Genomic DNA, 16,865 nt, shown 5'->3' on the forward strand with positions numbered 1-16,865 from the left:
GGGTGCCCCGGGGTGCCCCGGTCTCCTCGGTGCCGGCGGGCTAAGCCAGAGGCTTGATGCCTCCGGCGCGGCCCCGCCAGCGGCGGGTCCGAGCACACCCTCCAATTAAAGCAGTCCGRTGCTTSAAGAGCTGCAGCTCGTTTTTTAACSGRCGGTATCTTAAAACACGCTCTTCGGCTCCTTCTGTCCAAGAGCCATCTCCCCATTTCCCTCGCTGAGACCAGAGCCGTCGCGYCCATTCCGTGCCCATTCTGCACGGGCTTTGCTTGGGGCGCGTGTGGATGTGTGGCTGCTATGCCTGAGGAACCCAGCGGGAGCCCTTACAGCCGGCCGGGTAACATCTCTCTTCACAGAGCCACATTTTTTTTCTAACAACAAACTAAAAATAACTGTTCTAAAACTAGCACTTTCCTCATTTAAAATGTGGTTCCCAACTGGCTGTGCACAGGTCTTCTGGGAGCGAGAGCTGCAGCCGCATCTGCTCCCTGGCATGCCCTGGCCCAGTGCTGCCACACCAGGTGCCTCTCACCGGGCATCCGAGGAGCCCACCCTGTGGCATCTGAGCTCCTGCGGGCGCTGGCAACGGGTCTGGGAAYGGAGGGATGCGGTTGATGCCTCCGTTCATTTTTATTTGATTTCTGACAGTTTCAGCATCCTGCAGAGTCGGGGGAAATTTGCCCTGTCTTCTCATSTAACCTCATTTAATGCGTGAACAAGACCAGTTACAGGGGTGATGGTGTAGGCAGGGGCAAGGAGGGGCAGGCTCAGGAGTTCAGACATAACTTCCCAAGACAGTGCAGTGCACCTTGGGGACCTGGGAGGGCTATGAAGGATGGGTGGCTTCACCCGAGCTTTGGTTTTCCAAACTGGCTTGCATGACCTGAGGAAATAAATGGGGGAATGCACCTCTCTGTCCCTGCTCCTGGGCTGGTACTGAGCTGTCAAAATGCCATGTGTTGCAACATAGTCTTGCATAGCACTGAGAAAATCTCAGYTCGTGACAGTTTCTTCGGGACCTGTTTCTATCTCTTCAGAGTGCCCAATGCATAGAGCATGGCTGAAGCCTGCAGTCTCTGTTCTCATGGATTCCATGCCCAGCTCAGAACCTGGGCTTTGCCAGGTTTTCCCTATGAGGCTGGTGGAGGCTCTCCACCTCTTTCAAGAGCACTGGGTAAGGAGTATTTGCAGCAATCAATTATCAGGGTTGGAGATCATTGTCCTGGTACATCAGTTTTCAAATGCTGAAAATAAATTGTTTTTCTGGCTTTGAGTCTGAAACGSTTTCTCTGTGCTGGTGCTGTGTTTGTTTGTGTTCAAGGCCAAAAGGTGGTTGTGCTGCTCATTGATGAATTCCCTGAAATGTTGACAGAACCCTGAGAGTAGCACAGGGTAGAGCCCACTGAAATCTGAATAAGCTGGCCCAGATTCTGTGCTGACTTTTGTCTCACGTACATCTCTGCTCCAGTGAGGTGAGGGTCAGATCAAGTGAGGTTTGGTCTCTGTATGAAATGCTGGTTGCTGAATAATACAGCGCTGAAATTGGTGGACTTATGAAAGAAAAGGTATGTGCTGTTTCATAGGTAAAAAAACCAGCTTTGTTCCTGCCTTTAAAAAAAAATGCCCTTTGCTTTTTGGTGCATTGACACTTTATAATATGATATGGTGATTTCATACCTATGACAGAGAAGTGGCTACTGGAACAAGGTCAGTTTTAAAACTCTTTTCAAAAGAAGCTAGCGGGCCTCCAGAAAAAAAAACRAGAAAGAAAAGGTTGTCTTTGGGTTAAAAATAACAGTTAAATACTATTCTTCCTAGCTCCATATAGAAAAATAGTGTATTTTCATGATTTAAATGCAGTGTCATGTTTGAAGAATTCATAGTTCCTTTTCATGTGTAAGGATTCTGAGAAAAGGGTCACAATTTATTGCTTCTTGTTTATATTGGGGGGCTTTTTGCACATTAAAAATAATATTGAGCTAGCAAGGGTTTTTTTTTTTGTAGCAATTTTTACTTTTATGCTCATAATCACTATCCCATAGCAGTAAAATTTGGCTGCAAGTATTGCAGAGGGAATGTTTGTTTATTTGAAACCCCTTTTTCAACCCATGGACTTTATTTCATTAGAAGGATTAGATTGTTCGTGAAAGCTTTGAAAYAAAACTGGACTTCAGGTGGGATTTAATCTGCTGCTCTTCCTTTAAAGTACAATTACATATTTTTTCAAATAATTCRTTTTTATATTTTAAAAGCCCATATTTTAAAAGTAAAGAAAAACAGATTGAAAAAGAAATGGCGTGGTGACACTTGGGTTCTTCCGACATCATGTCGCTAAACAGCKTTTGTGCGTAAGGATACAGCCATGTATGAATTTGTGTCGTTATCTTTTAACCATGTGGTTATGCAACTGTGTTTGGGTTTACAAGCAATGACACTTCTCTGCAGATAAGTCCATACGTATCCTGAGGCACAGGCCATTTTGAGTGATCTGCTTTCTTGAAAAATTACATGTAAAGATGAGGTGGGTGTGAATCCCAACCAGATTCCTTGCCTGAGGTTGTATGTGGGCACAGTGTGCAGCTCCTTGCTGTTCTTGGGATCCCTTTTGTCTCTACCACCAGTTTATCCCATGGTGTTTCGTTGTGGAAGGTGTGTCTGATAAGGAGGGATATCACCAGCTTTGCCTCAGACCGTTTGTTGCTCTGGGAATGTCCTGCCCTGCCCTTGGCACCCGCGCACTCTTTGCTCTGTGCTGAGCAGGGTCCCCTGTGTCACCTTGTGCTCTGTGCYCTGTGTGTGGCTGCCCTGGGCTGCAGGTGAGGGCACAGAGCTCTGTCCTTCCATTAGGCTGCCTCAGCATTCACAGGGCTCATACCTGCATGTCCCTGTGAGCTGTGTCACTTGTGAGGTCCCCGCTCTATCCCAGCAGAAAAGCCAAGTCCTTGTGGCTGGATTTGGGTAGTAAATGGCTGCAGAATTGGAGTGGGGTTGGACTTGGACTCACCCGTGCACCTGCACGGGCTGGGTGCCCACTCCCTGCTCAGCTCTGTGGGACATCTCTGTCTGCAGTTGTGTCCAGTTTGTGGGTTAGTTTCTGCTCTGGAGAGCTGTGGAGGGCTCTCTGCTCCTGCTGGCAGCCACTGCAGAGACCCATCCTCCCAGTTAGTTCACAGTTTCTTTTTCATTTAGTCATCACTTTCTATTATTTGCAAAGTCCATAAAAGGAATACAGCACATTACAGTAATTTTCAATTTTATCCTTTGCAACAACTCTGCTTTCAGAGAGTAGTCCAGACTTTACTTTAGCCTGGCTCTGTATCTCTTTCATTTTTCTTTCTTTTCACTGTCCTTTGTGCTGTGACAGGAAGAAGGGAGTTCTATGTTATCCTGTTGGGGAAGGATTGTTGGATGGCATTTTACTACTGGTTCTGCAGGACAATGTCTGGGTAGCAAAAGTGGATCAGTCTCCAGCGGTGTCTGCCTGTCCTTGTCCCCAAAGGCTGGCTGGGATGTGTGCAGAGGGTCTAGGTTCTTTATTTTCTGACAGAAGCTGTGTGTCTTGGTGATGTTGTTCCTCAGATCCACTTGCAATATGGCTGGAATTCTTGCAAATGGGTRTCTCAGCTCTTTGGCAGCATTACARCACCTTCTCTCTTTTTTCCTCTGAGGGCCTGTGGGACAGTGGGTCTCAGCAGGTGGAGCTGGCAGCGAGTGTGGGACCCACAGCAGCCTCAGAGCTCCCTTAGCTGTTGATGTTTCCTGGTGCATGTACAGCAAACAGGGATACAGGACTGCTGGGAGGTGGGAGCACAAGGAGAGACTTCACAGCAYGTGGGTTGTGTGGGAGTGCCTGTGCTTCGGTGGCTGGGCATGGATTTTGTCTTCAAATGTTGAATTTCTGAGTGCTGTCTCAGCTGTTTCTGCACTGTGCTGACCCAGCCTCTCCCTGGCTGTCCCTGCCCCGTGAGGGTGCACACCAGTGTCAGCTCAGGGTAGCTCTCCCCAGAGGTCCTAGAAGGCATCTTTGAGTAAAGGGTGGCGGACAGACCCTTCTAAGCTGAGGCCCCTGCATTTTTCTGTGTAGTTGTGCCCTTGGGCACAGGAGAGGCAGCCAGGCCAAAGCTGGTCCATCTGTGCTCCAGCCCAAAGCTGGTCCATCTGCTCCAGCCCAAGGGCCAGCTTTGACTGGATCATTCATTGCTGCTRCACCTACAAGCTGAAAATCAAGGTGCTTGTCAGAAAGTATTTCCTTTCTGCTGAGTGCCCCATCTCAGGGCAGCTCACTAAACACGAGGGAAGATTGCAATTCTCGTTTTTTCGGGAAAGGGCAGCACTGCTGCCTTCCCAGTCCTGTTCTGCAGCTCTTTTCTGGGAAATCTGCACTKGCCTCCTCTCTGCCTTCTGTGCCCTGTTCTTCTGTCCTGCTTTGCTTACTTCCTTGCCCCTCACTCTGACTCAAGCAATGCCATTCATGAGCCTGGAAAAAAGCCTCAACAGAACTCATTCAGTTTTGACTCTACTCAGTGCTACACTTCCTAATTTCAGATCTCTTGTGACAGAGCCATGCCTTAGCTCCACTCTGCAGGACTGAGGCTCTGGGCTATGTGCTGGTTAACRCTGTTATGGCAGGGTCTGCTCCTCAAACAAAGCAACCTTGCTTGTCTCACACTGTCACTGCTGTCGTGTGTGCTGAATTTGGCCCTGCCAGGCTGATGGTGGAAGCTGTGGCTGTGGTGGAGRTGATGCTGGGCCTGGTGCATGTCAGCAGCAGCCATGCATGGATCTGTGAYTGCCCTGAAAGAGCAGTGAGGTGCTTGCCAAGCAGAGCTGGCAGCATCCTGACTCTGTTCAGGGCAGTGTCACAGCATGGGGAGAAGTGGTCCCGTGCTTTGGTTATGGAAGTTCTGTGAGCTTTGCTGACTGGGAAGTTGTTCAGGGAATCATGAATACACAATTGCTTGTCCATTACCCTTTTGCAGATACCCCCTGCCCCTCTTTGTTGCTTTTCCCCCAGTACCTGAGAAAACACCAAAGGGACAGAGACATGAGCTCTSTCCTCTTTGCTTGCTGACACTGCTTTGCTCACCCTTACCTCTTCAGGTGTGGTTTGGTTAATTCTTCACAATTTACTGTAGCCAGTGGTGTTAACAACTGCAGGTGACTTGAAGCTTGAGGCCCTCAACTCACCTGAAGCTGCTGATGGCCAGAAGCTTTCTGCAGCCAATGATGGGATGCGAAGGGAGTCGCCATAGAAACATCTTGGGCAATAAACAGAGCCTTGAAAGCTCTGTATGCCCTTTGGCAGGAGCCTATATGTGAGTGTGGGTACAAGCAGTGGTGTGCACCCTTCAGACCAAGGATGTGAGTGAAACATTTGGGAACAGCAGCTGCAGGAACAAGCACAGGATCTGAGCGCTGCTTTGGGAAGCTGGCACTTCCCTGAGGTTTTGATGGCAAAGTGGAGTCAGAGCTGGAGGGTGCTGTGTGCTCCCAATAGTGGCCTGGCAGGAGGGAGCTCATCCCCACAGATGAGCTGTGTCCAGTTCTGTGCAGCAAACAGCCCATCCTGGGTGCTGCAGCCACAGGCTTGGGGCAGCCTCGTCACCAGTGCTGTGCATGGCAGTGCCTGGGGACTCTGCAGGTGACACCTGGACTGGACACTGGCCCTGGGCTCCTGGAGCACTGCTGCCCTTCCCTGTGCACAGGCAGACCCCAGCCTAGAAAGGGCTCTGACCATGCCCACCTGAGAGGTGTTGGAGCTGGGTCCTCTGGACCGTGTGTCCCCTTGGTGTCCCCTGGGCCTGGGTGTGTCCCCTTGGTGCCCCTCTGCTGCCCTCCAGGGCAGGGTCTGCATGCCCCTCACAGTCACAGGCTGACCAGAGAGCCTGATCCCTTCCATGGCAGCCTCTAGGGCAGGGGGATCCTCTGGCTCTGAGATGCCATTGTCAGCCAGATTCAGGGAGGACAGATTAAAGATTTGGCTGCTCCAGAGAACCACCCTGGTGTGCCCATCCAACAGAGAAGAGYACTGGGAGCCCTGGGCCAGGCCCCTGTCCTGGCAGCATCCTGCTCTGGAATGGCTGATCCCTGTACCAGACAGTAACCTGTGTGTGAGCCTGGGGATGCTGCACTCCCTGCTCCAGTCCTGCTTCCTTGCGTCTGTCTGTCACATTGGGATTATCTCCCTCTGCTCCTACTGAAGCTGCTTCCTGGAATCCCAAATCCCCAAAATGCTGTTTCTCCAATAATCCTTGTCATTAAAAGTGGCTCCTAAGCTCTGAGAACCTCCTCCTGTCCTCATCACTCTCTCTGGAGAGAAGCAGTTTGAGATGTGCACATACTTACACTGGGCAAATCATCTTGTTAACATGGGACAGGACACCTTTTTGTCCCCCCCATACCAAATTCCASAGTTACCCTCGGATCTTTTTGTATTTTCACTATTCATTGTTTTCAGCTGTGTGAAAATGTGTTTTCTCGCTGTTACAGCCCCAACGAGGCATGTTGCTGTTGCTGACAGCGTTGTGCCCGTGTGGAGAGGGAATTTCTCCCCTGGTACTGGAGTTTGGAAGGTCGAGGACGGACAGGTGAGGGAGGGGCTCGCTCTGAGAGCTGGACTTGACCAGCTTCCTGAGCTTGGCTGCCTTCCCGCTTATGAAATACAGCTAAACCTTTTGATGGCAGGTAGGAATAGCTGAGCATCAGCAGAGTCCTTAAGAAATTACATCCCTGCTTMAACTTTTAAAAGTCAGCTGAACACCCGTTTGCTACGGCCCTCCCGGGCTGTTTCCCAGCGGCACGGTATTTTTTTTGCAAAATAACTCCTGCTGCAGTAACAGCGTCCCAATGCAGGCACCCCCTCCCTGGGCATCCTCAGCTGTGCACAGGAGGTGGAATTCTTGCCGTGGCACTCTCGGGTGTTGTGGCGGTGCGGGGGGAGCCGGGCTCGGGTCCGGCTGCCGGAGGGGATGCGGGACGGGCGGGGGGCTCCTCCTCGGGCCGGTGCCGGCAGAGGGAGCCATCCTTCCTCCTTTCATATGCACAGCCYGCCGTGCCAATTAACCAATTAATTGGAAAGGTGCTGCGAGAGGTGAGCTGAGAACCGGGATATTGCACCGGGCAATGGCTGTGCTCGTCTCGCTGAGGCTGAGAAGTGACGCTGTCTTCCTCAAATCCCTCTYCTCTGCTTTGGTGCCCAGATTCATCTCTCAGGTGAACCCTTGGGTGAGTTTGATGTGGCCCAGCTTGTCGTGGCCATGCAAGACAGGAGCAGCCTCCATGGCAGGGGTTGATGCCAGTGCCTTGGCCAGCTGAGTTTCTGGGCAGAGCACAAGCACCAAATGTGCAAAGGACCAGGGCTGAAGCTGTGAGTCCCCATGGACCATGGCATGAGTGACCCTACAGGTGTAGACATGGCCTTGCTTTGCCTTGCCCAGGACTTGGCAATGGATTAGTGAACGCAGACAAGAGCTTTGGAGCTGGAGCTGTCAAGTCCTGCCTAGAGGACTGAGTGTTGTGCTGACAGATGATGCTGTGCCCTGCCTTGATACCACAAAACGAGTGAGGTGTGAAGTGAAATGCAAGCACTCACTGAACCTTCCCCAACTGGAGTAGCCACCACAGGTGAGCATTTATAGATTTTTGTMTGAAAAAGGTGTTTACATTTTTTGTGTAATGGGAGACTTATGTCTGGCTGGGAAGGATGTTGGAACCATCAGTTGAGGCTTTAATTGGTTTTGCACCTAGAGTGCTAATGTATTTTTGTGGATTAGATGGGAAGCGGGGTGGTGCTTGGCTGCTCCAGACCTGGGGATGTGAGCTCACGTCACAGGACTGAGAGGCTCCAAGCRTTGTGCGAGGAGAATGGCAGCTTCTCACTCTGCCACGGCTGCTGCTTTCTGGTTAATGCATTTGGAAGGGCTCAGCCTGATTTCCTCTGCTCTGGCTGTGAACGTGGCCTATAGTGGGGCTGCCAAATGTTTTGGGTTTGTTGTGGGATAACCTTGGTAAGCAGCTAAGCCCCACACAGCTAATTGCTCACTCCCTCATTCCCAAGTGGGGCATGGGAAGAAAAAAGAAAGAGTAAAAGCAAGAAAATGTGTGGGTTGAGATAAAAATGGTTTAATAAGTGAAAGTGGAAGAAGAGAGAAAGAAAACAAGAGATGTAAAGGCAAACACTCACTGTTTTCTGTGGGTAAACTGATGCCCAGGCAGTTCCTGAGCTGAACCCCTCTGACATCCCTGCTCTCCCTCTTTATTGCTGAGCACATTAGATGTGACAGGGTTGCTTTGTGGTTGGTCTGGGTCACCCGCTCCCCAACTCTTGTGCATCCCCAGTTGATTTACTGGGGGGCATTTGACACTGCAAACACCATYGGGCAGTAGCTAAAATATTGGTGTGTTACTGGTTTGGTTTTGGTCACAAATCTGAAAATCAGCACCAGGCAAAGCAAATTAACTCCTTCCCAGCCAGGACAGGACAGTTTACACTTTTTAGTGCATGCACTGAGGGATATGCCTGGTGCTCTTGGCAAAGAGCTCTTGTCAGACCTGGGCAGCAGGAGATGGGGGCTCTGTGCTGTGGATCTGATGGCCAAGGCACTCTCAGGCTGCCCAGGGCAGAGGTTTGGCACTGCCTGGGGTGCTGCCAGGCATGGAGTGTGCTGAGAGAAGGTGGAGAGGCAGCAGAGGACTGGGAAGRAAGCCTTGGGAAGCAGAGCTGCACATCAGTGGTGAGCTGCTCACTCAGCTGGTGTAAATTACCCTCAGTCCTTCAGACTGCTGGTCTGGCAGGAAAGGGTCTGACCTGTGACTGCTCAGGGCTGCTGCTCAGTGTCTCCCTTCMCTTCCTGGCCACAGGCTGCAGTCAAGCTTGGTGTTTCTATAGGGAGGCATTTCCCTAACCTTAGGCTGTCCCAGAAGGAGAAAATCCTGCAGCTGAGCCTGTGTTGCTTATAGTAAGCACTGTCAGGGTTGTGAAAAGCTGCTGTGAAATAGAAACGAGAGGGAGGGACTGTGAAACACCAGGATGGAAGGCCTTTTCTTTAAACTGCAGCTGAGCTGGGCTTAGGCAGAGGTAGGACACAATGTCTGGTCCTGGTTTCCAGAAGGCAGCACATGTATTTCCCTTGTGAGCGATCAAAGGCTRGGGCTGAGACTCATCTCTATCTTTTTTTACATCTAGTCCATCACTGTGCTATCTGGTGCTTCCCAAGTAGATATAGAAAAGCAGTGACAGTWTTTCTTTGTCCTCTTTTAGCCTGTGCCTGGAGTCTCTGATGACTTTTTATGTTTTATATGTTTTTGTGTGTGAGGTCTGTCTGTGCCACTGTGTACCRAGTTGGGGAAAGCTGTTTCATGAGTGAATGCTCTTGGTGTTCCCCAGTATGGCTACCCAAGGACTGCACTGATGCAGTGCTTGTGCCTGGCTTGGTCCTGAACCTCTCAAAGGTTTGTTATGAGCCCTGCTCAGGGAAGTTGTGTGGTGTTATTCTGTTTTGGAATCACGGTGGCTGCATGTTCAAGCTGTGAGTTTTGGTGTATGGTCATTGTGAGGTGTGATGGGAGAGGTGAGGGGCAAGACATGTGCAGCTCAGAGGCCAATGAGGGGTAGAATKGCCTCTTGGCTGGACACTGCATGGCTTTGGATGCCCAAACTCTGCCTCAGCAGCCCRAGAAGGGTGGTGCTTTGGAGAGAAGGATTAAAGGAGCATGTTTTGTCTACACTGCCATCCTGGTTGAGTCAGTCCAGTGTCCATCTGGAGCAATGGGGCCCCGATGTGCAGCTTACAGGGGGTTTGTGTGCAGTTTGGGATTTCAGCACTTTTCCAGTGGTTACATGGATTGGGGGTGGTGGGCTCTGCTCTGGGGTCTTGGGACTGTGTGCACAGCTCCTAATGTGACTGTCAACAAATGAGCTAAAGAGGACTGTGGAGAGGGAGAAGTGAAGCAGCCCAGAGAACAAAGGGAGTGCAAGCAAGGGTCTGCAGGGCAGTGACAGAGCAGGATGCAAAGGGTCAATATGTGTGAGGGTGACAAAGCTGGAGAAAGCCATGCAGGGAGGTGGCTGTGTCTGCACATGTGTGCTGCCAGTTCTCCTGCACTCAAACRTGGAACTGCTTTAGGGAGAGTGGGGAATGCTCAGAGCCAGCGTCCATCCATTTTTTTGGCTGTGAGAATCCCTCACAGTCGGAGTGGGTGTTGGACCAGATGGAGAAGGTTGGGTCAGGGGAGTCCTGGGCTGTTCTTGGGGAGATGCCTTGCTGAAGCAGTGCCAGGCTGCCAGCCTGGGGTGGGGCAGGAGGACTTGGAGCTGCAAACGGCTGCACCTGCCTGTGTGAGTGTCTGTGCCCTTTCCTGCACGCTCRCTCTCACGTGTGCCAGCACAATCCTGCTGCTCACGTGTACGTGGGTCTCCTTGGCTCTATTCTTTCACATGCACTTTGTCCATTTGCTTTTCTGTCCTCCCTGTTGCTACTGTAATCTCTCTTTTTCTTTCTCCCTTTGTTCCCTGGGCTGCTTTGCTGCCTCTTACTTCACCATGTCCCTCTTTATTCCTTTTGATAATAATAACATTAGAACCTGCATACAAGGCCCCAAGGTCCCTGCTTTGTGCAGATACATGAGGAAAGACCCTTCAAAGCCTCTGTGCTGGCTTGAGAAGATTCTCATAGTCTCACTATTACCAGGAGTGTCAGAGGCAAAGGGCTTGATTGTGAAATAAGGCCTGTGCAGAGCCTCACGCTGTGTGCTCTGTCCATCCAGGAATGTCAGAAGTGAAGATGCTGGCCTTGTTTGATGGAGTTTTACATCAAAGCTCTGAACTCTTGTGCCTCATGGAGGAATTGGACGATTAATCTCCCTCTATCAGCTGTGCTGAGCAGAGTGGTTGTTCCCAGGGCTCCCAGTCTGTCCCTTCCTCATTGTGCCGTTGGTTTGGTAGTGACATTAAAGTGAAGCTACTTGCAGATTCTGTTCCAGTCTGCTGTGTTCACGTGCTTCGAGCTTTCAGAAATGTTCTCCCTTTCAACTGCAATTTGCACATTTGGCCTCTGCTGAGAGGTGATGCTTCAATGGGATGCTGAAGTCTGGTGGTTGGAAAGCAGCGTTTCTAGTAATACACTGAGCTGTCTCGCTTTGCATATGTGATAGCTGCTTTATTTCCTGTGCTTGAAGGCCCTGTGTGGCTGCTGGTTCAGTCTGCAAATACAGCAATGGGGGTGTGCTGGAGGAGGAATCAGATTTTTTTCTTCACTTGACAAAGTGGTCAGAGTTTGTTGTGGAGGGAAGGCTGGTGCTGTATCTGGCTTGCAGAATTGTATCCACAGATTCACTGCCTTGCCATGAGGATGTGGCTCTGCTGGGCTAATCCATCATGATTCAGACCCTAAACAGCAAAGGGCTCTGAAATCAGGACACACATTTAATGCTTTTTGTCCATCTTAAAGTCCTCCAAGGAATGTACATCCTGTCTGTAGTGGTCCCTTCCAGCCTTGTTCAGCCACACTCGTTTTCTGATGCTTCCACTTTAGCTCCCTCATAGGTGAACTTTGTGTTATTTAYGCCTGTGTCCTGAATCTCCTTGCTGAGAGCTGGTTTTGGGAAAAGAGCAAGCAGTAAAATCAAAAGCCATCACCTGCTCCTATGGTTTGCTGCTCTTTGCAGCCCTTTAAGTTTATATACAGCAAACGTCTGTTGTGAAGTCTGTCCCTGCACACAGCAGCAGGCTGTTTTGGGTGTGATTTCTGTGATTTCTCTTTGAGCAGCATGGGCTGTAGGCAGGGTCATGACTCAAGAACAGTAGCTGGGGATGGGGGTGGGCTGTAGCAGCAGGACCCTCTGTTCTTGTCTCTACAGTAAAGAGCAGAGGGGCTGTAGCACCCATTCCAGCTTTTTCCTGGGCACTGTGGGCCACTCTGGAGGCCTTTTTGTCAGCACTTACATTGGGCACTTTGTTGGAACTGGCTGTCAGCAGGATCATCTCCTCCCTTCTTGAGCACAGCACCTCAGAGAGCCTGAGCACACTTTCCAAGGATAAACTTGGTCTCTTTTCTGAGCCACAGACCTGGGGGGATGATGTTGTTTGCAGATGGGTTCTGGACATGAAAGTTTTGGGAATTCCACCTGGGAGCTCCTGTGTGTCAGTGCTGGCAGCAGAAGGCAAAGTCAGAGCAGGTGACCAAGGTCCTCTTTATGAGAAATCTCATCCTGTCCCAGGCTCACCACCCTGGGAGAGGGAAGTGTTTGGTGTTAGCTGTTGCTGCCCTTAGGTCTGCCCCTGATTGCTGTGCACCTKTCTGCAGTCCCTGATAGCTGAAGGTGGAGGAGGAGAGTGATTTCTGCCTGGGCAAGTCCTGCTAGTGAAAAATAAACTGGTTCTGGCCAGGCGGAATTTTTGAACAGCACCTGTAAGTACTGTTGGGGCTGCTCTGTGGCGGCTGCATCTCCAAGGGTGTTGCTTTGGACTATCCTTAAGCTGTTTGGAATGTGGAGAATGGCATCGTTCTGCTTACAGGGGGCGTGTGAGAGGTGTGACATTGCTGGCAGAGCAGGGAAAGTTGGCGTCTGTCCAGTACAAGGCACTTCACACAGGACAGAAATGAAACAAGACCTCACCACCTGTTGCAGCATTTACTGGTGTGTGTTGGAAAATCCAGGATCTGCCCTGCCACAGGGGGAGGCAGAAAGACCAGCCTAGAGAAAGGCAGTGGGACTGGTGTGTCTCTCTCTGAACTGTCCCATCACATCACTCCTGGTGTGCACACTCCTCTCCTCTCGCTAGTTAGTATTAGTATTCCGTTTGTGGAACGGGCGATGCAATTAACACCAAGGTACAGTCATTCATTCTGACTGGAGGACTCATGGGATCAGATGTACTGGGGATAGGAAGCGGAGGCTTTCTGCTGGGAAAGAATGTCACAGCACAGCGGACACAGAAATGAAAAGCTATTAATAATGATCCCGGAACTTCACTTCCATCAGCTGTTTRTTTAAAGGTGCTCCATATTCAAAGCCTCCTGATTTATGTGGGCAATAACACTCACAGTCCTGGGATCACTTTTTTAAGCAAGGCTAATGGGGTGAAACCATCATACTGCGACAGTAGAGATCAAGCTGGGAAAATGATACTGGAGAGAAAAATAAACTATTGCCTAGATAATCCCTGAGCTACGCTGGGCTGGGAGCTGGTGTGAGCTCCCTGCTCTTCCAGCATTTATTAAGACTTTTACTTCCTTTTTTTTTTTCCTTGGTCTTTGTGAACAGAATTTAGCAGGCATGGAAGGATATAAAAATTTGATTCTACCAGATAGGGTGCTAAAATGCTTCTTCATTTGCATGCAAGTGACCTGGGATGGGTGGCCTCTCTGTCCTGGTCTCCAGAGTTCCCATCCTGACTTGGTCCATTCCCAAAGGATTGGTTCCTCTGGGTAAGGCAGTCTCTGCTCTCTGCTCTGTGGGTTTTGCCTGCAAAGTGGTGGCACAGGAATGACTGGAGGGACAGAAGTGGGATGTTCTGGGCTGTGGCACAGAGGGGAGGAAGGGCTGCCCTGCTCTGGGGGAGTCTGATTTCTTTGTGGGGTCTCTTTATGGGGCTGTTCGCCCTGGCAGGGTGGTGGTGGGACCCAAGTTGGGCCATTGACCTGCTGTGTGAATTTGACAGAAACTCGAAGTGTTACCTTCAGTTGAGGTTACCTTGTCTTGCAGTTAAACCACAACAGGATGTTGGCTCAGGGCAGGAGGGTGAGAGCGGTGMACGTTTCCTCTGACTGTGCAAATGACCCCTGGGAGGGGAGGAGATGCTTTCAGCAGCTCCCTCTGGAAACGGGGCAGTGTGCAGGCATGCCAGATGCTGGCCATGAGAGAATATGTGGCTTGTGGTGTCTGCAGGGCAGCGAGGAGCTTTGGCAACGCCTGGATATTTTTCCTGGGGAGGTGAAATAGCCCTGAGGCTGCCAAGCTTTGGTTTGAGTTGCTCTGGGCAGCAGCTGGCTCCTGGGACATGACTCCAAGCACTACTCGTTGTCAGGAGCTGCTAGTGGTGATGTGATTAGTAGAATGAAGCAAATGATTCCAAATAAATAATGCATCAATCATTAATGGTTGAATGCAAAATTTAGCCTGTTGCTGTTGTCTGCGAGTTGCTTACAAGGAGGTCAGTCTTTTAGTCTGGAGAAGGCTGTGATCTGCAGCTCGTGGGCAAATGCTCTGCTGTGAGGATTCCTGGCACATCTCTGGTGTGTTGGTCCCTGGCCCAGCAAGAGCCTCTGGTCCCTCCTGGTTGTACTTTGTGAGTGTGGGGATGGGCTGTGCAGGATGAGTGTCTGTCAGGGTGAGCATCCAGAGGCTCCTGTGGGGCTTGTTCTCAAGAACACCTGCGCACTGATAACCTCCTGAAGCCTCAGGGACCCAGGGAGGGGCRGAACTCTGCTCACCTGGGCAACCCTGAGAGGTGTGCAGGGCCCTCTCCTTGTTGTGCTTCTCTTGGAAACATTGATTTTCAGACAGACTTAGCCAAAATGTACTACCTGTGTTAGAGACTCAGCTGCCAGGGATCTCTGCCAGCTGTGGTGGAGTGTTCTGCACAGTGCTGCATCTTGGCAAAGTACGATTGCTTCCTTTCGGGGGGATGAAACTCTGCCACATTCTGCTTCAGGTTCCTAAATTCCTGTGGTACCCAGATTCCTTCTTTTCTTCCTTGGACTTAGGTATTCCTGGAGAGCAGAGAGGTTTGGAACATCTTCCAAAGGAGGAAAGCCGGTGTGAATACAGGGCAGTATTGGATTTTAGCAAGATGTTGCAGAAATAATTTTCTCACCCATTATACTATCTTGTTTCTAATTTTTATTTAATGAGCTCCTCTGGAAAAAAAAAAAGAAAATCATTGTAACAGCTTTCTTAAGTGTGAGAGATCAGGCTGCAATTGGCATTAAAGAGACTAATTATGCTCTTTCTACCACCTTTCTAACAGCTGTTTATTGCTGCAGGCTTGTCCTGAGGTGCTGAGGAAGCCACTTACCTTGGGCCAAAGGCACCTGAAGAGATTTCTGCRACAGCAACTCAGTGCCTACTTCTAGTCTGGGCTGTGCACACCCAGATCATCTCATTACACTGCAGAAAAGGGCTGTGAAAACTGCAGGTGCAGCCCCCCAGGTTTGTCCTGGTTTTTTGCTGCTCTCTTGTCCTCCCTCACAACCTCTTTGTTTTATTGTGGAGGATCCTGTGGGGCCCTGGTCGTAGTCTCAAAATGACAGTGTGCTGCCAGGGGAAGGGACTTCCTTGGTCTCTTGCGTTCTGAAAAGAGGGGTTGCAGATCTCCTGTCATGAAGACTGAGGGATTTCCAAGGACAAAATTGCTAAGAGGATTAAGATGTATAGGGAAGAAGAGTGAGCAGCAGYGAGAGACCTTCCTGAATGTGACGTGTGCCTGCCATAGTATTTATTTCACCAGAGGACTGTCTGAACGTGACCTTGAACCTTGAGAAGCAAATTGAAGGAGKTTTCTTTGAACCTCTCTGACTCACTATAATACCCACTTGTTATTCTATGTAGGAACTTGGGGAGACTTTCACAAGAGGTGCAAAGTTGCAGGCAGAGCTATGAACATCTTCAATTTTCCATTTAATCACACAATATTGAATGATAAATAATTCATGCGTCTGCCAAACATTGGCTTAAAAGAACCCAATTCCCTCCACATTTGTCAAAGTGGAAGAATTCCATTTTGAGCTTTTTTATTTTATTTTGTCCTTTAATTCCTATCCAAAGGGCCCGTTGTCTGGGCCATCAGCTTTGATTCCACTTGTCCTGTTTGGGCTGGTGCCTTTCCTTTCTTGTCACTTCTGCCGGTGTTCAGGCCCCAAAGAAGTGGCAGCAGGAGGAAAGGAAGGGAGTGATGGTGGTCCCTGTGTGTCCCTGGGCTGTGCCACACGTGTGGCTTTGGCAATGGAGGCTTGTGAGGGTTCTCTGCCCCACTGCACAAGAGCATTTTGGGCTCCTCAGGAGGTGCTGGGGCTCTTTTGGGATTACAACTTCTGTCTCTCTACAGGGTGTTTGTAAGGGAATGACTTTCAGATGCAGCTCTCTGTCCAGATCCTAAAATTAAAGACTTGCCCTGAGCTCTGGAGCATTCTCACCACAGCAAGAAGAGCTCTGTCCGTCCCAGCAGTTGTGACAGAGATGCTCTTGTGGCTGCTTCCACCTCCTCTCAGAGATTGTTTTTTAAAGATGAATTAAAAGTATTGTATTCACGTAGACAAGGCATGAAAATTCCATATTTGGAAAAGAATTGCTGCAGAGCGAGACCGTTATGGCTGTAAAACCCTCTTCCCTAGGGCAAATATTGAGATTTTCTTTGCAATTAAAATTTCTTTGAAACTTGGACGAGAGAAGATTTGGAGGAAAAAAAAAACCTCCTAAACTTTGAAAATACTTCTTTCCAAACAATGCTTGTGTGAGAGCTTTAAAAAATACTGTTCCTCCCAGTGTGTCTGATAGCAGAAAGTGACTGAACATGGGAAGTCAAAAGGTTGTGAATATCTCCTGCTCTGGCAGTTGCCTCATTCTTCTATTGTAATTTCTCAGGGCAGCATCAAAGGGGACAATAATTAAACTTAAAGCAACTTGAAAAGAAGGGAGAAGAGGAATGTTTAGTCATACAGTCGTGAGCATTGTKTAGGTACACATTGCTCTGGAAAAACAACTTTTCTCGCCTGTGTGCAAGTTTATGTGAGAAGAAAGGCAGGTGAAGGAGTTCCTTGCTGCGAGAATAGTTCCAAGGAAGCAGAAATAGGAAATCAAATATTTACTTCAAGAATAAGCATGGCTAAACTTTTACTATGGATAAAGGTTTTTCRGCCCTATTGTCAAAG

The 16,865-nt window shown here is 49.6% G+C and overlaps 1 protein-coding gene across 1 annotated transcript in view; it reads left to right on the top strand.

Moving 5' to 3' along the window:
• The first annotated feature begins 1,442 nt into the window (after positions 1-1,442).
• CDH22 (cadherin 22) overlaps positions 1,443-16,865 on the top strand; it is a 73,857-nt gene continuing 58,434 nt past the window's right edge. The window contains exon 1 of the mRNA XM_057365927.1: positions 1,443-1,562. The gene's annotated coding sequence lies outside the window, so the exon portion shown is untranslated. The remainder of the gene's footprint in view (positions 1,563-16,865) is intronic.

This window comes from Malurus melanocephalus, unplaced genomic scaffold (genome assembly GCF_030028575.1).
Source record: "Malurus melanocephalus ecotype Western Australia unplaced genomic scaffold, MMel_1.1 scaffold_59, whole genome shotgun sequence".
NCBI lineage: Eukaryota > Metazoa > Chordata > Aves > Passeriformes > Maluridae > Malurus > Malurus melanocephalus.